The sequence below is a fragment of the Vanessa atalanta genome, chromosome 8 (assembly GCF_905147765.1).
Source record: "Vanessa atalanta chromosome 8, ilVanAtal1.2, whole genome shotgun sequence".
In the NCBI taxonomy this organism is placed as follows: domain Eukaryota; kingdom Metazoa; phylum Arthropoda; class Insecta; order Lepidoptera; family Nymphalidae; genus Vanessa; species Vanessa atalanta.
The window spans coordinates 10092077-10111992 of NC_061878.1; positions in this window are offsets into that span (position 1 = coordinate 10092077).

Consider the following 19916-nt stretch of genomic DNA (forward strand, 5'->3'; position numbering starts at 1 on the left):
TGAAACTTTAACTCAATAATAAAAACGACATTTATATACGACAATTATATATTTTTGTTCTGTTTTTTTGTAATTTACCTTAATAGACCGAAAATTAAATTATATTATTATTTATTAAGTTAATTTTGAATAAATTAACTTAATAAATATAATCAAATTTGTATTTTTCTGCTGTCAGTCTCACGCACACGAATACATATTTTAAGCACGAGCGTCACTCATATTAATGAACGCCAATAATAAATGAACTTAGAAGGTCGCGCCTTCTTAAAGTGAATAGATCTATACAGTGTCGAGTATTGAGTCGTTGAAATAATATAGCAGTCTGTAAATTTAATGTCTACCTACTTTGAGGTACAACTATAAGTTGGTTGATATATGAACATGTGTGGAAGATATTCAGTACATAGCACTGATGTAATAAAATATAACGTCATAAAAGGTGAACATCGAGAGAAGCTCATACATGGGATGAAATTCTGGACATGTATCCACCAACCTTCCTTGGTGGTAGGGCTTAGTGCAAGCCCACCTTGGATAGGTTTTATGTACCAAGCACCAATACTTTGTCTTGTTATATTCCGGTTTGAAGGGTGAGTGAGCTAGTGTATATTTAGTACAAGGGTCATAATAACTTGTTCCCAAGATTGGTGGCGGCTTGGAGATGTAATTAATTATTAAAATTTCTTGCAGCACCAATTTCTATAGACGGTGGTGCCAGTACGACAACCTATTTCATAAAAAACAAAACCATCCGTATTAGAGCGGTGAGGTGCTATAAGCTTCAAAACCCATCCATAGGAGAGGAGGCGCACCTTCTCCCCCCGCCTCAATAGGCGACGCAGGGACTAGGGGGGATCTCAGTACCCCGAGAAACCCCTCTAGGTGTTGGAGGCCCGCATAGGCGGGCCGACCGTCAGGGCGTCACGGTAGCATGCACAAGCGATCCCGTGGCGCCCGACGAAAGATGGAGAGGGTACCGCTGGTTTTTTAGTGGGTAAACCCGGCTTACCTGGGCGCACTCGGCGTCCAGGGCTCCGGGGAGTACCACCACCCCCACCACCCACTTTCCATCACGTGGGGGAAGCGCGTAACGCGTTTTTTTCGACGAGAAAAATAAAAGGAGGCCGAAGCCAGTAGGTCGTTTTCAAGCTACTTTATATTTGTAATATTTTAACAATGTTAAAATATAATGTAACGTATATTTCTAAGTGTTTGATGTTAAATAAGAATGTTATGTGCCTGAAAACATGGTAATCAATCAGCAGCTCGATGATCTTGTTACGAATCATGATTCCGTCACCAATCACGGAATCAATAATATCAAAACTGGAAGCGATTTCATACATATATTATACACTTAAAATAGGCCAATGGTAAGTGGTCACCGCCACGCATAGTCATTGATGCTGACCTTGAAAACTAAGATGTGACTCTAGATACACTGGCTTACTTGTTCTTCAAACCGGAATACAGCAATAATAAATATAAATGTTTAGCGGTAGAATATCTGATGAGTAGGGGGGAGTACCTTTATACCAGATGGGCTTGCATAAAGCCCGACCACCAAGAAATGATTGCAAATTAAATTCCTCGCTGATTTTGATTAGTTGGAGAAATTGAAAATATTTATATGGCATTGTGTTTTAATAAATTTATTATTTTAAACTCACTTTATCGATATATATTAAGCAAAGAGTGTCTGGCGGAAAACTTGTGTAAAAAAAACATAAATCTAATTAACTTACAAAAAACTTGAGTCGTAGAGTTTACTTCTAATGTTTTAGTACCTACTCATAACTTAATACTGTGACACTTCTTTGTAAAATTGACTAAAACATTGTAAGAAAAGATAGCAGATAGATTTAGATTAGTCTTATCGAAAAAACAAAACGATTGAAAAAACAAAACGAATACGGCATGCAGCGCCATCTCTCGAAAAACAGCTTAAGCACATATCTTTAAATATTAAGAAAAGAACAAAACTCTGCCCCTTGCAGTTTAGTTACGTTAAATTATTTAATTTAACATAATAAAATTGCAAACATACTATAAATCTAGACACTCGCTTAGGCATGCCGATAATTTAAGACGGAAGGCGCGTCATCGTGAGTGAACAGAATAAATGAACAGTGAAAAATTAAGCTGCGTCCAATTTCCTAGTTAATAGAGATGAACTTGTTAGCGTAAAATTCGTTTTTAACTATCCTATACACCCCTTTAAATTCACCAGATAAAAGTGTATATTATTCAGCTCGGAGTAAAAGTTATAGAACGTTTCGATAAAACAGTCATTGTGATTTTCTCGCATTGCATTCGTTTGGATAAAGTTAGGAGAGTTATAGCTCATAAATATCCAACTGTTGGATTAAAACATCCTCACCGATTAGTGAGAATAATTCCAAGTTTATTTCACCATGTTGCTTTCCTATGTGCGATTTAAAATACAGATAAAATATATAAAATGTGTACTTTGGCGTTAGTATCGCTAGAATATCCACAGATAATCGTATAAATGCGTATTTTCTGAACAATGCACTCAATCCTTAAGAAAAATCGCAATTTTTTTATATTCATTGTTGTCTGTCAAAGCTTGTTGTACGCGAGGCGGAGAAAAACTTCCAAATCTAAATTCCACGAAGGATCTTTGTCCAGAAAAACCCATTTTTTTTTTGTTTAATTTGTTTCAGCCACACTGAAAACGAACCTAGTTCGAAATTTGAAATCTTCATTTCGCTAACGTCAGATTAATCTTTACAAGATTTATTCATTTATAATTACCATTCACGAGTAGTTTTTATTTTTTATTTATTATTTAAAAGTTAGTATTTACTGTCATAGTTTTCTATTATATTTAGACTTGACACATCGAGTTATTTATATCTGTAACTATTGTGGCGTATAATAATGATCAGTGGGTCAAGAGGCTTCGCAAGTACATGTCTACAACGGCAGCTATTATTGAGTTAAACCAATATTGAAATTTACAACAGGAATTGTATCTCTGTGAGATTACATAGATCAACAATACGCGTCATGTTACACGATATAAATTGATAAACTTTTCTTTTTTAGATTTGTTAATATTTTATTTTATTTATTTATTCTTTCCAAAGAATTTTATTGTTCAAAAGGCGAACTTAACGCCATCTAGGCATCCTTCGTTTTTTCAACGCTTATTCTAGGGAAATATTTACAATGGCGGCCAACGGTTAAATATACACAAAAAATACCAAACCTTTTTTTTATTTGCTTTGTATTTCGCTTTATAACTTTGATCAGTTTTAAAGTAAATTGAATCAATCATATAAATACAAAATAAAACTTTACTACTTTAATATAATCGTATATTAATAATATATAACATAATTTATTTATTTTTTAATGAGTAGCAACTGGCAAATGTACTACCTCGTATTGCACTAAGTGGTCACTATCGCCCATAGACATTGGTACATAAAAAAATATTATCTATCCCAATTTTATCCCAATACGCCAACAATTTTGGGACTTATGCGATGTCCCTTGTGCCTGTATTTAAAACATATTATCTTAAAATGTCTTAAATACAAAAATAATTAAATCGATATTATAAGTTCGGTATCCCAATCCATCCAAATCCCATTACAAAATGGGTTAATCAGATTAAAAGTTTAAGTTTTCAGCAGAACGAATAGTCTATAAAATCTAGCAAGATCCTTAAGTTATCTTTTATTATTACAGAATTGAGAAGCGTCTGAAGTTTTCTTATAAGTCGGTAGTCCCTCGTTTATATTCCAGGTAAGGGACGCCGATCTCAATCAAACTTCGTCGCCTCTAAAACGTGAGTTTGGCCAAACAGTTTGCTAACTTATGCAAAAACGCGTCCTCGTGTTCTCTTTAGAAGTAATCGGCTCACAAATCAACCCTTCTTGAACATTTAAACACAATTAGCAAATAATTCCTGGAATTCGTAGATCGTGAAATTTATTTGTCGGTTACTTTACCACCGCCAATAAACTTTTTAAACTTTATAGGTATTATCATCAACTGATACTTTATCTTGACCAAAGACTTTTCGTGATTTTTGAAGCACAAAATTAATAAAGATGAAAAATCTCAAAGAATTTTTGGACCTGTCCACCATGGTTTGGAATCTCGAGCACTTCTGTCTGATAGGCTAGCTACTAGACCTAGAGGAAGTTTGTGGCCTAATTTGAAGCGCGCGTTTGTCTAGAAGAACGTATTCAGTCTTGTCTTGAAAGTACCTAAATTATATGTGGTCGGAAACATCTAGAATATTAACTTCCTAGTCGGCATAAAATACGCCGGTAAAAAGTTTTACTATTCTGCTGCTCGCATCAAAAAGGACTACGTAAAGTGCTAAGTTGAAATTCGTAGAACGTCAACGAGAAAAAAAACCAGAACAGAATTTGGTGACGCAGTGGTCTATTCAATGATTAACTGATATTTTGTATTGCGACTCAACAACTTGAAAACAAACTTATCACAGTATGGCAAGACAATAATATATTTGCAGATTTATTACAAGTCTTCCAAACTTTATTGAAATCTTTTTGATATATAAATTCTAAAAAAAATGTATTATATTCTTTTAAATTCGAAATAAACGTAAATAATGTGTTTGAGTTTATGGCTGCACTACCTATTCAGTCATTAAAATCTCTCTCAAATTTGGTTGTCATGGAAAACGACTAATTAGTCATAAAACCGGCCGATATTAAACGCGACTATTTATCAGTTCTAAGCTAACTAAATGAATTGTAAATTGTGGCGTACTATATCGGTTGATTTAATATATTATATTAATTACATTTTCTTCCCCTATTAATTATTTCAATTGGCAATATGTATAATAGTTGGGAGGTTAAAATAAATTTGTACAAACGGTTACGCAACTCATTAAACAATAATGTATTGCTTAGCGTATTGCGATTATCGATAACTATTCTGGATTATAATTACATTTAATAACTTTAAATTCACAAAACCATATAACGTATCTATAATGTATAATAGTTCACGTAAAGTATCTAAGGCTTCACTGTTTTACTAGCTTTAAATACTTACAGAAGCTGTAAGATATAATAACTATTCCGTAGGTACGCCAACGCGCCCTTAACCATAGCTAAGACGTTTTGTGCCTGTAATTACACTGGCTCACTCAACTCTCAAACCGGAAATTAACAATACTAAGTATTGCTGTTTGGCGATAGAATATTTGATGAGCATGTGAACCTACCCAAACGGGTTTTCACAAAGCCCTACCACCAAGTCATTTTTTTTTGCATTAATTTGAAGTAGAAAATTAGTTGATTTATGTTTTTCTTATATTTTTATTAATTGATAATGATATATATATAATTTTATGGCTCTTATTAATCGGTAGCCTTATCCACTATTCAAACCGGAAGAATGCAATACAAAGTTATTTTTTTTTTCGTTAACATAATATAAACACAATCATTTTATATATATAGCAACGATTAGACGAAATATTGGCAGCGCGATCAGGCTAATATAAAGAATATGATAATACGATTTTTGTATCGCGTATTCCTTGGTTATTCAAATAACGTATATTCATTTATTTTTTGTTTATCGATGCAATCGGTTCACAATCAGTAAACAGACTAATTCATTATTATATATATAGTAGAGAAAAGCCTAGAAATTGAATATACATACATATTCAATTTCTAGGCTTTTCTCTACTTAGACCCTTATTTTACCCACATGACGGGTAGCTGTTATTAATAAATTTAACTTTATTTCAATAAGTTTGGATTTATGCAATAACAATCCTTGAATGAATGAAAAAATCCTTAAAAAAACAGCCAACTCATTCCTCGAAGTCGACAACGCACCAGTCTTCCGGTGTTGCATATCTCCATGGACGTTGGTAGTCACTTTCTATTAGATGAGCCTCACGCAAATTTACATCCTTTGCCATACAAAAAAAAACAATTATTTGTATTGAAAACAATATAAGTCTAAATATAAGAACATCACTGAGATAGAGAAACCCAAACTGCATGACGTCCCCGGAGATATTCGATGCTATTGGACCAGTTTGATTCACATATTGGATCCCTGAATACATTATGCTAAGCAGAGATTCAATCCGCTTACAACCTAATATATATAATAATATTCTTTATTTATTTATTTATTTATTTATTTATTTGTAATCAACAGCATATTCAGAATATATTTGTACAGTTTTTTAAATATTATGAAGACTATGGCCACAAAGATTACAATATAGAGTGTTTAATATAATATATTTAACAAAGTGGATAACAAAAAGAAAGTAGGTCTAAAGAAAATTGTTGACGTTTGTGACAAGAGAATATTCACAAGTGTATGGGTATTTGTATGTGTGAATGTGCATGCGTGTGTGTGTGTTTCTGTGTGTATGTTTGTGTGTGTGTGTGTGTTTGTGTGCGTGTGTGTGTGTGTGTGTGTGTGCGTGTGGGTTTGTGTGTGTGCGTGTTTATTTTTGGCGGTAAGATAGTGTTATTTGATTCCTCAATTGTTTTTTGGATAAGTGAAACAGGTCTAAATGAGAAAATAATTTGTTGTATGTTCGTGCTAGACGTACACTTATTGAGCTTTTTGCATAATTTGTGTTACATTTTGGAACAACTAGTAGGTGTGGGTTACGCGATCTAAATGGGGAGGCATTTAGAGAGAATGCTGACACCAAACTGGGGCAATCCATCGTACCAGTTAAAATTGCTTGTAGTAACAGCATATCCTTTTGATTTCGTCTTTGCTCTAGCGAATCTAGTTTATAATAAATACAGGCTTCTCCGTAACTATCAAATTTTTTAAAATCTTTGTACGCTAAGTATTTGAGAAATTTATATTGTATAGATTCGAGTCTCTGAATATGATTTTTATATAGAGGTGACCATATACTACTTGCATATTCCAAGATACTTCGAACGTATGCAAAATAGAGTATTTTTATGCATTCAATATTATTAAATGATTGCGTTGCTCGCTTAATAAAACCAAGTTGTTTATACGCCCTATTTGTTACTGCGTCAATGTGTTCAATCATTGAAACTTTAGTGTCAATTTTAATGCCTAGATCTGTAACGGTGGATTTTTTAGCAATGGTCGCGTCATTGATTTTATAGGCGAAATTAATTTTTGTTTTTTTACGAGTCAGAGTTATATAATGACATTTCTTAACGTTTACTGTAATTCTGTTTTTCGCGTAGTATTTTGTCAGGGCATTTAAATCATCTTGTAATTTAAGGCAATCCTCGTATGATCTTATTTTAAAGTAGACTTTTTTATCGTCAGCGAACATCAAATAGTGTGAATGTTTGAAACAGTTGCCGATGTCAAAAAGATATGCATTGTATAGAAGGGGCCCCAAAATGGATCCTTGAGGGACCCCTGATGATATGAATACAAAATCACTTCTAGCACTGCCTGTTACTACTGCCTGCATACGATTTTTTATATAAGATGTCAACCATCGAAGCAAGTTTCCGTTTATTCCAAGAGTATTAAGTTTATGAAGTAATATCACGTGATCTACGCGGTCGAACGCTTTTTCAAAATCTGTGTAGATTACATCTACTTGGCATCTTTCATCCATACTTTGCAGTATAAAGTCTGTGAAGATGGCCAAATTGGAGACTGTTGAGCGATTTTTAATGAAACCGTGTTGTTCGTAGGGAATGGACCTTGTAATAATGGGGCATATTTGTCTGTAAACCACTTTTTCGAACAGCTTGCTTATTGCGTTCAGGATAGAAATCGGTCGGTAATTTTCAATTTTTGTTTTAGAACCACTTTTGTGGATTGGTATTATAAGAGCTTCTTTCCATACGTCGGGAAAAGTACAAAACACATTAACAGAAAGGTTAAAAATAATTGAAAGTGGTTTAGCTAGGTTTTTAGCACACTTGGATAGAAAGAATGGTGGAATGCCATCACTACCTGGCCCTTTATCAGTCCTAAGCGTTTTGAGCAAATTGTAAACTTCTTTTTCTTCGATAATGATTTTGCTAATGGATCCATTCTGAGATATTCTAGGCTGATTTGTTACGTCGTCATTCTTAGCAGGTTTTATAAAAACACTCTCGAAATACTCACTGAATCCTCTACACATCGAAGGTTCATCTGTGTATATAGTATCTCCTAGGGTAAGTTTTGTAGGGTATTCGTTTTCGTTGCTTCTCAATGATTTAGTAAATGAAAAAAGTTGTTTAGGATCCTTGAGTATGAAGGTTTGCATACGTTGAGTGTATGCAGCATAGCATCTACTCTGGAGATGTTTTTGTCTCGTCCTTAATATAGCAAACTCATCGTAATCTCGAGGGTTTTTCCCCACTTTCCATAGTTTGTGCTTTTGTAACTTTTAATAAAATTTTATATAAGTTTCTACGTTAAATTAAACTTTATATAAGTTTCTACGTTATATGTGTTACTTTAAGTGTTACAAACAATTTGGATATTATTTCTAAAATCATTCTAATTTCGGAATTATCTCGGTGGCAGGGCAATGTGCAAACTTTTGGGTGCAGATATTTACATTTGAAGAATGAGATAGATTCTGCTATTACATGGACAAGAGTTTCCATTCCATGCACTTCATAGTTTCCAGCGTTATAAACATGTTCATATTAAAATATTTTCAAATTTCGAATTTAAATTTGTTTAGTCATAAAGGAGCATTGCAGTTACATATTGATAGTCAAAGAAAAAACTACTGTCGTGTTGTTTTTTTTTTTTGCTTTAGAAGGAACAGGTTCTTATTTCAAATGATTACCTTTTTTAGTTTAAAATTTAATTTTGTTTAGTCATTATAGAAGCATTGCACTTTCGTACTTATTAGTATAAAAAGAAAAAAAATTAACGATTTTTTTCAGCTTAATGAAATACACATTCTTTTTTCAAATGATTACATTTTCAAATTTAGAATTCAAATTTATTTACTCAATATAGGATCATACACTTACATATTGATAGAAAACTACTATCGTGTTTTTTTTAGAAAGGACAGGTTCTATTTTCAAATTTTACAATTGTTTCAAATTGTCACTTAAAAAAATATAGACAGGATGATCGTTTCATTTCCAAGATGTATCCCATCTATGAACTTTCCAATTTTATGATAATCTTTTCCATGCAAAATTTCATCATAATTCTTATTAAAATTTTTAATATTCTACAAGTTTCACAGTTACACTAGACTTTATCGATTGTTACAAGTAGTGAAGCAGGCGAGTCTGGTCAAGATTTCCTACACGAAGAAAACTTACAAAGTTTAGAATTTTCTTCCAATTCTAGTATAACACGCCATTGTCATCTTAAAGTGCTCATCGTTTCTAGTTAAGACGCAGATGTGAACGTCATCTGCACTTGCATTGTTGCTGATTTATCATACAATAAAACAAGTTAGTTTTATATATTTCAAAGAAAATAAGGTCTTATATTTAATCATAAATGATAAAAAATTAGGATTTCTTTTTTTTTAATAGGATTATTTTAACTTCCTTGTTTTCAGCTTTGATTTTTTTATATGTCTAGATATCTTAAAACGTGTCGAATTTTAATAGTGGCCAACGATTGGCGTAAAGGCGTATGACGTTTGGCGAGTATTAAGAGTGCTGTCACGCACACCAAGATAATAAAGTTGGCTCATTTGTTTTAGTTCCTTTATTGTGCGGTAATCTTTCTATTATATATGGTATAATAATAAAAAGTTTTTCTTTCATCGAGATAACAAAGCACAACCTTCATCAAAACTTACATACATGTATACATATGTGTGGGCAATTAATAAAGATGTTAAACTAATATTTAACCAAAAGAAAACATTATATTCTTCCAGTAACATTAATTAACAAACATATTAAATCATTGTTCTAATAATTAAATATTAGATTTGCCGCTGCTATGGCGCGCTGGTGACATTCTGATTTCTTCTTAATAAAAATACCCAATAGACCTGATGTTCCGCTAGAATGCCAGTAACAATACATTATTTTCACAAAAATACCGTCAAATATACAAAATATGTTACAATTAGTTAAAGAGGTTCTTTAAACTTATATACATAAATCTTTTCATATAATTCTAACTAATATTTTCTTGAACTGCGTCCAAAATAAAACTTGATCAGTTAAAAAAGTATGTAGAATTTATATATATTTGTAATTTTTAATTAATCGCATCCAAAGAAGTTTCACTTCTAAAACAATTAAACTAACTTGATAACATCCAGACCAGCTTCGATATTTAGAATTCGACGAAAACTAACCTCACCAATGGAGAAGTCATAGTCGAGTCCAATGGAAACTTGTATTTATAAATGAATTATACACAGTCGTTAATAATCCCAAAATATATATCGCGATGCTGTCTGGCAATAAACACATGCCGGCAGGCAACGCGTCTGTGAAGATAAAAAAAAGTTACTGAACGTTCTAAAACCACACCTTCGAAAATCGAATTCAATTAATAAGAAATTAATTGAATCCGTTTTTTTACATTAAGAAGTCACTTGACGCATCATAAAACGCATCTCGTCCCAAACAAGTAAAGTTAGACGTGGATTCTAATTATACGTTTGACCGGTTCCTCCTATTGTAGCTATCGAATGAGAAAAGTTATATTGCTTTTGTTCAATTCTACGTGCTTGGATTAGCAGAGATTAGAGAGCCCTGTGATTTGAGTTTATAGTTTAATTTCTGAAAGCACGTGAATGTCTTTAATTTCATTGATAACATTACACACAATAATATCGTGATTATTAATATGATATCTATAGTAACGATTATACATGTTTAGATTGAATATACTTTATTTTATATTTGTAACAACCTTATTAATTACATTTTAGACAATTTTTATTATAATGAACAAAAAATATATATTTTATGCTTAATTAAAGTAACGAAATGTGAATTTCCCACTACTTGGTTAGGGCCGCTGCTTTGGGGAGCAGTATTGAAGCTTATTCCACCACGCTGCTCCAATGCGGATTGGTGGATACACTTGTGACAATTTTATTGAAATCAGACACCTGCAGTTTTGTTGTCTTAGATTTTCGCGATTATTACACATTGAAATAAAACTAGTTTTTTTTTAACGGATTTAATCGCGTATATTAATTATTTTAACATCCCGACGTTTCGAGCACATTGCAGTGTTCGTGGTCACGGGCAGACTGTTAAAATAATTAATATACGCGATTAAATCCGTTAAAAAAAAAAACTAGTTTTATTTCAACCTGCAGTTTTTCTTGAATGTTTTACTTTCACCGCTGAGCACGAGATGAATTATAAACACAAATGAAGCACATGATAATTGTGGTGCTTGTCTGGGTTTGAAACCGTTATCATCGGTTAAGATGCACGTGTTCTAACCACTGGGCCATCTCGGCTCAAGCTTAATTAACATTTAGCAAATTAATCGCTGATAAAACCATATTAATTCATAACGGCATATACCGTTTGTATTCTCTGTGGATTTTCAAAATATCGGTGTTAAAATTTGTAATCATTTAACGAAAACAATTTATATGAAACAAATACAAGATACCGGCTATTATTTAGTTCGAATTTAAATTAAGATTATAATATTACGTACGTTTCAATTTCATAACATAATAATACTTTTGTAACATTATCGTTTCATAACACGTACACTGGAATAGCGTACTGGATTAAGCCTTCGTTAAGAATAGAGTGGATTTTTGTGCATCAATGGTTCGTTTTTTTTAAAGACGTAGTAGGAATTACTGATAATCTTTTTTACCCCTCTAATTAAGCCTCAAAGGCCGGCAATGCACCTGTAACCTCCCTGATGTTGCAGATGTCCATGGGCGGTGGTAATCACTTTCCATCAGGTGAGCCTCCTGCTCATAAGTAAATAAGCCACAATAGCCCAAAGGTCAGGCAGATTTCGTCACGTATAACGTAACGATTTATAAAATAAATACGATTTTCACAAGACCTAGTATTGTGACTTAGTGTTGAATTTTTAAATATTTATTAGCAATTAATTCAATTTAAATTAAATAAGATATATTGTAAATTAGCATAGTTATCTTTAAGGTTTTAAACTACGACATGAAATGCCCACTTGTCACCTCAATAGTCTTAAATTCAGCCGAGTGTAACTGGAAAACTCAACTACATGAACAATATTACAAACTAAAACACTTCAAAACGCGCTCCATATTCTGGTATCAAAATCAAAAAATTCTTTATTCAATTAAGCTTTTACAAGCACTTTTGTCATTTAACGAACTATATTAAGTAAAATTACCACCGGTTCGGAATGCGGATTCTAGAGAAGAATCGGCAATAAACTCATAAGTTAATCTTTTCCAACATTTAAAAATACAAAGTCATGTTAGTTAAATACAATTATATACGTATGTTATTATATACGTATGTTAGTTAAATACAATTATATATCCTGCCTGGAAGTCAACAAATATTAACTCCACGCTTTTTTATTATCTGTATAATCTTGTTTTGAATAATATGGCATTTTTACCAATGTATTTTTTACAAATGAAAAACCTACTTGAATAAAGTATATTTTGATTAATCAACCAGTGTAACAGCAGACACAAGGCACATAACACCTTAGTTTCCAAGATTTTTAGGACACTGGCTACGCAAGGAATGGTTACTAAGCCAAAGTTGATTTTCGGTGATGACCACTCACCATCCGGTGGCACGTTTGTCCGTCCGTCCACCCAAATTATAAACAAAACTGTACTATTATAAAAATGACCACTTACCATTTCAGAACTATTAGATGACTAAGATTTTAAAATTTAAAATGATTTTTGTTTACAAATTCCATATTTCATATACCGTATTAAAGTGTCATGTTAAGACATGTTTTTCGTCGTATAAAAACACGTTCAAACTCATGTTACCAAAATTAAATGGTGTTATATGACAATTACATTTCTCTAAAAGGATTTTCGACTCTTGTTACTGAAAATTCCTTTTTCTCAGCGAAATCGTCGTCGGCACGTAGACTGCGATCGTAAACTGATAATAAAGTGTCCGACGCACAACGCACGTATCATTCTATAACGTGATTTGAGAGAGGTTTTGTATCAGGCTATCAGAGACCGAGGCCTTCGGGAACCATAGCAGTTGTGACAAAAGAACTTATCGGCTAACCGAAGATGTGCGGCACAATTGGTATTTTATATAGAATTCACATACTGGAAAAATCTTTCCGAAATCTGATATGTCCTTTAAATGTATATCTTATGCTAGTTTTCTTTCCGCTTTTTATTTTTAGTCTTATTCGTCAGATATATGTCTTAAATATAAAAAAAACAAAAGAATATCCTTAACATATATATTTTTTTGAATCTCGGTTGATTTATTCGTTTGGGTTTTTTTTGTTTCACTATTTCTCTATTATTTCTTTTATTATTCATGACTCCAGTTTTTTTGATATTAAATTATATTCTTAATATTTATTTTTACAACAATATAATTACTTTTTATTAATTAAACTTATAACGGTATTATTAATAATCGTTGTATTTGCGTATTTGTGATGCATTCGGTGGATTTCGCGCCAAAAGTGCTTGCGCTAACGAAGATTAATTTAATGTCGCATCGGTTACATTGTAACCATTTCTTTTTTTAAGCCACCATCACGTTTGACCTCTTTTAAATAGTTTTGGTCATTTGGACATATTTATGACAGAGATAGCAGGAAAATGTATAATTTAAGGCGAAGTTACTGACGAGGTAAAAATATCTTATAACATGCGTCTTCACCTAAAAAAGTGTCCACAAACACTAATTGTCATCATGCCAATACTGTAGCTTGACGATAGAACTAGACTTAATATTCATGCATTTAATATTTATCTCTAACTCTAACTCTGGAGCCATAGTTGATGGTAGAACCATCTCAACGTACGACACATTTCAATCTTTTTATGGACATAGATACTTCTCCTAAACTTCATAATGGGGACGCAGATTGGAACTCGATTTATAAATTGGTAAATATCTGATGTTAAAGATCATTTTCAGTTACAGACTAACGTATTAATTTGACGAAAAAATATTATTCTTTAATTTCCTTTTCTAAGGAGTACATTAAGAATTTTTTTTTTAACATCTCATTAAAATGTATATAGTTTTAATTCTATATTATGTAAAAGTTTTATTTGAGTTGTTATAATTGTATTTGTATAAACGATACAATAAATATTAATATTTATTGTTCTATGGGCGATATCATTATGACCCAATATGTGAATCCTCGTGAGAGTCGTATAACCTATATTAATTAAACAAATTTGTTATTTCATTTATCAACAAAAATAAATATCAATACTTTATTACAGTGTCAGGGTATTAACACACATAAAACCTTTTTTAAAATATCATTATTTTAGTCAATGGCCGAATGTAAAGAAGATTAAATATTAAAATTATACCAAACGAGAATTTCAATGTAATTTGACTAAAAGGATGTCCAGCGTAGACTCAGGACAATAAAAAAAAAATTAAACCACTTATGGGTCAAGGTCATCTCTCCTCTTGAGGGAAAAGAGTCTTAGCATTAACAGCCTGTAAATTTTCCCACTGAGAAGGTTTGGAGCATATTCCACCACGCTGCTCCAATGCGGGTTGACGGAATACACATGTGGCAGAATTTCGTTGAAATTAGACACATGTAGGTTTGCTCACGATGTTTTCCTTCACCGCCGAGCACGAGATGAATTATAAACACAAATTAAGCACATGAAAATTCAGTAGTGCCTGCCTGGATTTGAACCCGAAATCATCGGTGAAGATGCACGCGTTCTAACCACTGGGCCATCTCCGCTCATTGAGGGAAAAGAATGGAGTTTATTCCATGACGTTGATCCAATACGGCTTGGTGGATACATATATGACAAATTTTTGATATATATAATATTAAAAAACTTATTTATATACCTTGGTAAGATTCCATGAAACCTCTAAAATATCTATTCCTGATATTAAACTATCTATCATATAGACAGGCCATTGCATTTTCATCATTTCATCCGACTTTCAATATGGACCTTTGCCAAGTTTAAATTACGTAATAATACTAATGTTCTAATACTGTAAGAGGTATTTCATGTTTATTACGGTTTATTGGGAGTGCGACAGACAGTTTATTTCAGACAAAATAAATACGTATTATACTAATACAGTGTTTTTACACGTATAGCTTCGAGCACGCATTCGTTGATTTTGATGCAGGATATTTTTTAAAAATTAATAATTGGAAATGATTAACTACTGAATTTCTGATCGGTTCTTGTCGTTATTAAATAATAATTACAATATTTATTTATTTTTACCTTAAAATATACGTTTTTAATTGTATTACATACAGTAAAATGGTATAGAAAGGGAGACACGCCTATACTAAGTAAAACTTATGTTAAGGGTCTCCTGGCCTCCTTATAGAGCATTTTAGGGATAAAATATATGCTAAAATCGTTTTAAAATACTACATATATATTTGTGTTTAAGTTTGTGTGTGTGTGTGTGTATGATGCGGTAGATCTATATTACTTTTGGTCAAAAAAAGTTATAGATCATATTAGTGTTTGTCGTGTATTGAAGAAAATAGCATAACGCTTGTTCAGTCAAGATTAAGTTGTCTGGCGCTGAGTGATCACTGTTACCATATACATTAACACTGCAAATTCATTGCATGCATCGATGCTAAGCAGTAGAGTTAGTAATGAGTGGGATTTTCGATCAGCCAAAAGGTCCTGCCATCAGTAAAGTGTATTAACCCACCGGTTTAAGAAAATAAGGTCATTAAGAAAAGTTTAATTTATATTTTATTTTTTCTTATTTAGTTTAAATAGATATTTATGTACCATTCGTTACCTTAATACTTTTCTCTAGAAGCCGTTAAGTTTAAACAAAAATAATAAGTTCTACTAACATATTGCAAAAAGACTAGAGGACCTACCATCAGTAAAGTGTATTAACCCACCGGTTTAAGAAAATAAGGTCATTAAGAAAAGTTTAATTTATATTTTATTTTTTCTAATTTAGTTTAAATATATATTTATGTACCATTCGTGACCTTAATACTTTTCTCTAGAAGCCGTTAAGTTTAAACAAAAATAATAAGTTCTAATAACATATTGCAAAAAGGCTAGAGGAACACGTGGAACTAATAGATCGTTAGTTCCTATCCAGGATAACATAATAAAGCCTAATTTGTATCCACTTCATATTGTACGAATATCGGATGACGTTCTGCCACGTATGTATGTACTAAACGCAGAAAAGAGTCGTGGAATTAGCTCAAATATCCATTCCTTAAAAGGAGATAAGATATAGAGATAATTAAACACTTATGAGCTGTTAGTTTTTAAGCTGACAATTACTTTTCCCAAGCTTCCCGTAATGCATCCATCATGAGACATTCCGAAGGGAATTCAAGTTCCAAAGCATAGCTCCCTACAGTCAATAGCTTTGTGTCACATAAGTGGCCATTATCGAATACCTTGCAATACGTCGGTGTATTCAATACCATTGTGAAACTTGAGATGCTTTCAAATTGTATCTAACACCCTTAAAAGCCTTTGTAAGGACACTACACGATTTCACGTACGAAACTTTCTTCGTTACTACCAACTTTTTAATGCAATCCTTACTAATAATATAAATGATGCTTCATTGTTGTTTCGTAATATGTTTTTAGGGATATTATGTATATTAACAATAATTCAGATTTCATTTTAAATAAACGACAAATAAGTGACAATCATTGTACACACGAGGAGAAAAGATGAACTAATAACATCTAGTTTCTGACTTCGTAAAATTAATAGATCTCTCCTGGGGCACGATATTCATTTGTATAATAAGGTTCCAAATTTAAATTTCATATAAAAAAACATGAATGTATAATGTATATTATTCAGTACAAGATGATATGATTGACGACCTCCGTGGTCGAGTAGTGTGTATACCGGTTTTCATGGGTACACCACTCCGAGGTCCCGGGTTCGATTCCCGGCCGAGTCGACGTAGAAAAAGTTCATTAGTTTTCTATGTTGTCTTGGGTCTGGATATTACCATCGTTACTTCTGATTTTCCATAACACAAGTGCTTTAGCTACTTACATTGGGATCAGAGTAATGTATGTGATGTTGTATATATATATGTATATATTAATGATAAAAACGCGTAAACTTTTATAGTTGTTGATTTCAAGGCAGAATATGTATGTAATTTTATTTTACTTTATTGACATACTCTGTAATTAAATTGATGGAAGAAAATAACTAATGAATTTCTTGCCGGTTCTTCTCCGTAGAATCTACTTTCCGAACCGATGCTGGCTTTACATTTAATTCAACACTTGAGATTTAAATATGCTTTTATGAGCCAACTTGAATAAAGAATACTTTTGTCTTAGATTTTCGCGATTATTACACATTGAAATAAAACTAGTTTTTTAACGGATTTAATCGCGTATATTAACGTGGTCTGCCCGTGACCACGAACACTGCAAAGTGCTCGAAACGTCGGGATGTTAAAATAAAATAATTAATATACGCGATTAAATCCGTTAAAAAACTAGTTTTATTTCAAAGAATACTTTTTTTTCTAAATAAAAAGTTTGTTTGTTTATTACGCCTTTACGTCTTAACTACTCAACCAATGAATCAATATAAAATTTTGCAGAAATATCGGCAACAACACAAAAAAGGATTTTGAAAACCAAATCCCTTTATTGTCTTTGGAAAACCATATAAACATATTTTTTTACACATAGACTATGTTAGTTTTAGAAATTTACTCGAAATTTATATTGACATAATTACTAGTACTCGTGACCTAAATACTTCTCACTGGACGCTCCTAAGACGCTTAAAGCATCAAAATTACTAAGCTCTAACAGAACACTACAAAGAACCAAGTTGGCCGAGATAAAACACGTGGAAGGAATAGTGAGCTAGACAAATCCATATATTATATGTACGGATACTTGTATAGTCTGTTGGTGAGTGATCAGAAATGTCTAAAGACATTGGCACTAAGAAATATTAAACATTCCTTTTATTGCCAATGCACCTGTAGTCACTTCGATTAACTTATCCTAAAACCGAAACTCAACAATACTAAATATTTATTGGGAGGTAGAATTTCTGATGAGCATAAACGACATTATTACGACAAATAATTGTCAACTTTTACTAAATACAGATAACAAGATCAAAACAATTATAAGCACATTAAAGCTTAAAGCTCTGTGGTATTCCTTTAATTTAAAATCACAATCTTACATTAAGATCCACGTGATTGTTCTTCTGCTTAAAAATAATCAGTCTTATAATACAATTGTTATATTTGCGACTAGAATTCGACATTACTTTCGTATCCAAAATTTTATTGACACATCAAAATAGACGTATACAAATTTATCCAGTAAGTTCTTTACTGGATAAATTTGTATGTGTGCATTTAAATTACGTAACAAAGTGTAATATAGGCATTCAAAATCTTTGAAGGGCATAATAATTAATCACTTTCAACGTAAAGACAACTCAATCCTAAAATTGTCTTATAAATAAAAGCAATCGCTATTCACGCAAAATCTACCAATCACCATTGCCCATTTAAGGCTAATAGTTCCACATTAGGGAAAAGCAAAGTCTTGCGGAATGTAAACTGGAAAAAAACCGCTTGAATTGAGTCATAACAATAAATTACTCTCTCTAACGACATGGAAAGAGTCCAAATGGTCCGGATTTTGAATCTATTGTTTTGGTAACGCACAGTCGTCTAGTTGTACTCCCTTTAACGTACCTATCAATTGAAATTAAATCCATATGATTGCTTAATTCTAGTAAGCTTAAGCAAAGATACCAGATTTACAGACGGGCAAGTAATCACTGATCTGTTCATTTTCATGTGCTTAATTTGTTTCTAATTCATATCGTGCCCGGCGGTGTAGGAAAATTGTGATGGAAACATTATATAACAGATAAAACTCGCCACGTCCACCGACCCGTATTAGAGCAGCGTGATGTATTACACTCCAAGCTCTTACTTTACTTTTGAATATTAGAACATCCCAAATTTAAATTATGTTTTAAGTATGTGAAGATAGTAAGTGTTATAATGAATAATAGATTCGGTATAGTCTTTGTTTCAGAGACTTTTTGGCTCAAATAAGTCATCATAGAACTATATTATAAAATATCAACATTAATAAAAGATCATTACTTTTTAGGTGTATAGAATTGTTTCGGAATTTTGATTTATACCAAAAAAATGTTTCGGCAAAATTATCATGATAGTAAGGAGTTTCTTTACTAAAGTTTCGTTCCTTTCTAATTATGATAGTGATGTTTGGTTGTACGATCACTATTTCATAAAGTTCTGTTGAAATGAGCTAGTGTCATAATAGACCCAAGAGAAGATTAGGTCTTGATTTGATGGTTCATTGAGGATGTAAGGACGGGTTTGTACTTTCACTTGACATTAAAATATTAGCTGAAGGCCTATACTTAATCATCTAATTTTTAATATACATTAAAACGCAAATTGAATTTAACTTAAACTAGGACGATATAATGAAAATAGCAATATGTACCGTCAAATTACGTACTACCGAACTAATGAACTAAGAGTTCTTACAGCAGACAATTTTAGGATGAAATAATATAGTGTTAGCGAATAGCCCTAGCCTCGAAAACGGTGTTACGTCATAGCATTTTTTTTTAGCATTAGCAGCCTGTAAATTTTCTCACTGTTGGGCTAAAGGCCTCCTCTCCCTTTGAGGAGAAGGTTTGGAGCATATTCCACCACGCTGCTCCAATGCGGGTTGGCGGAATACACATGTGGAGGAATTTCGTTGAAATTAGACACATGCGG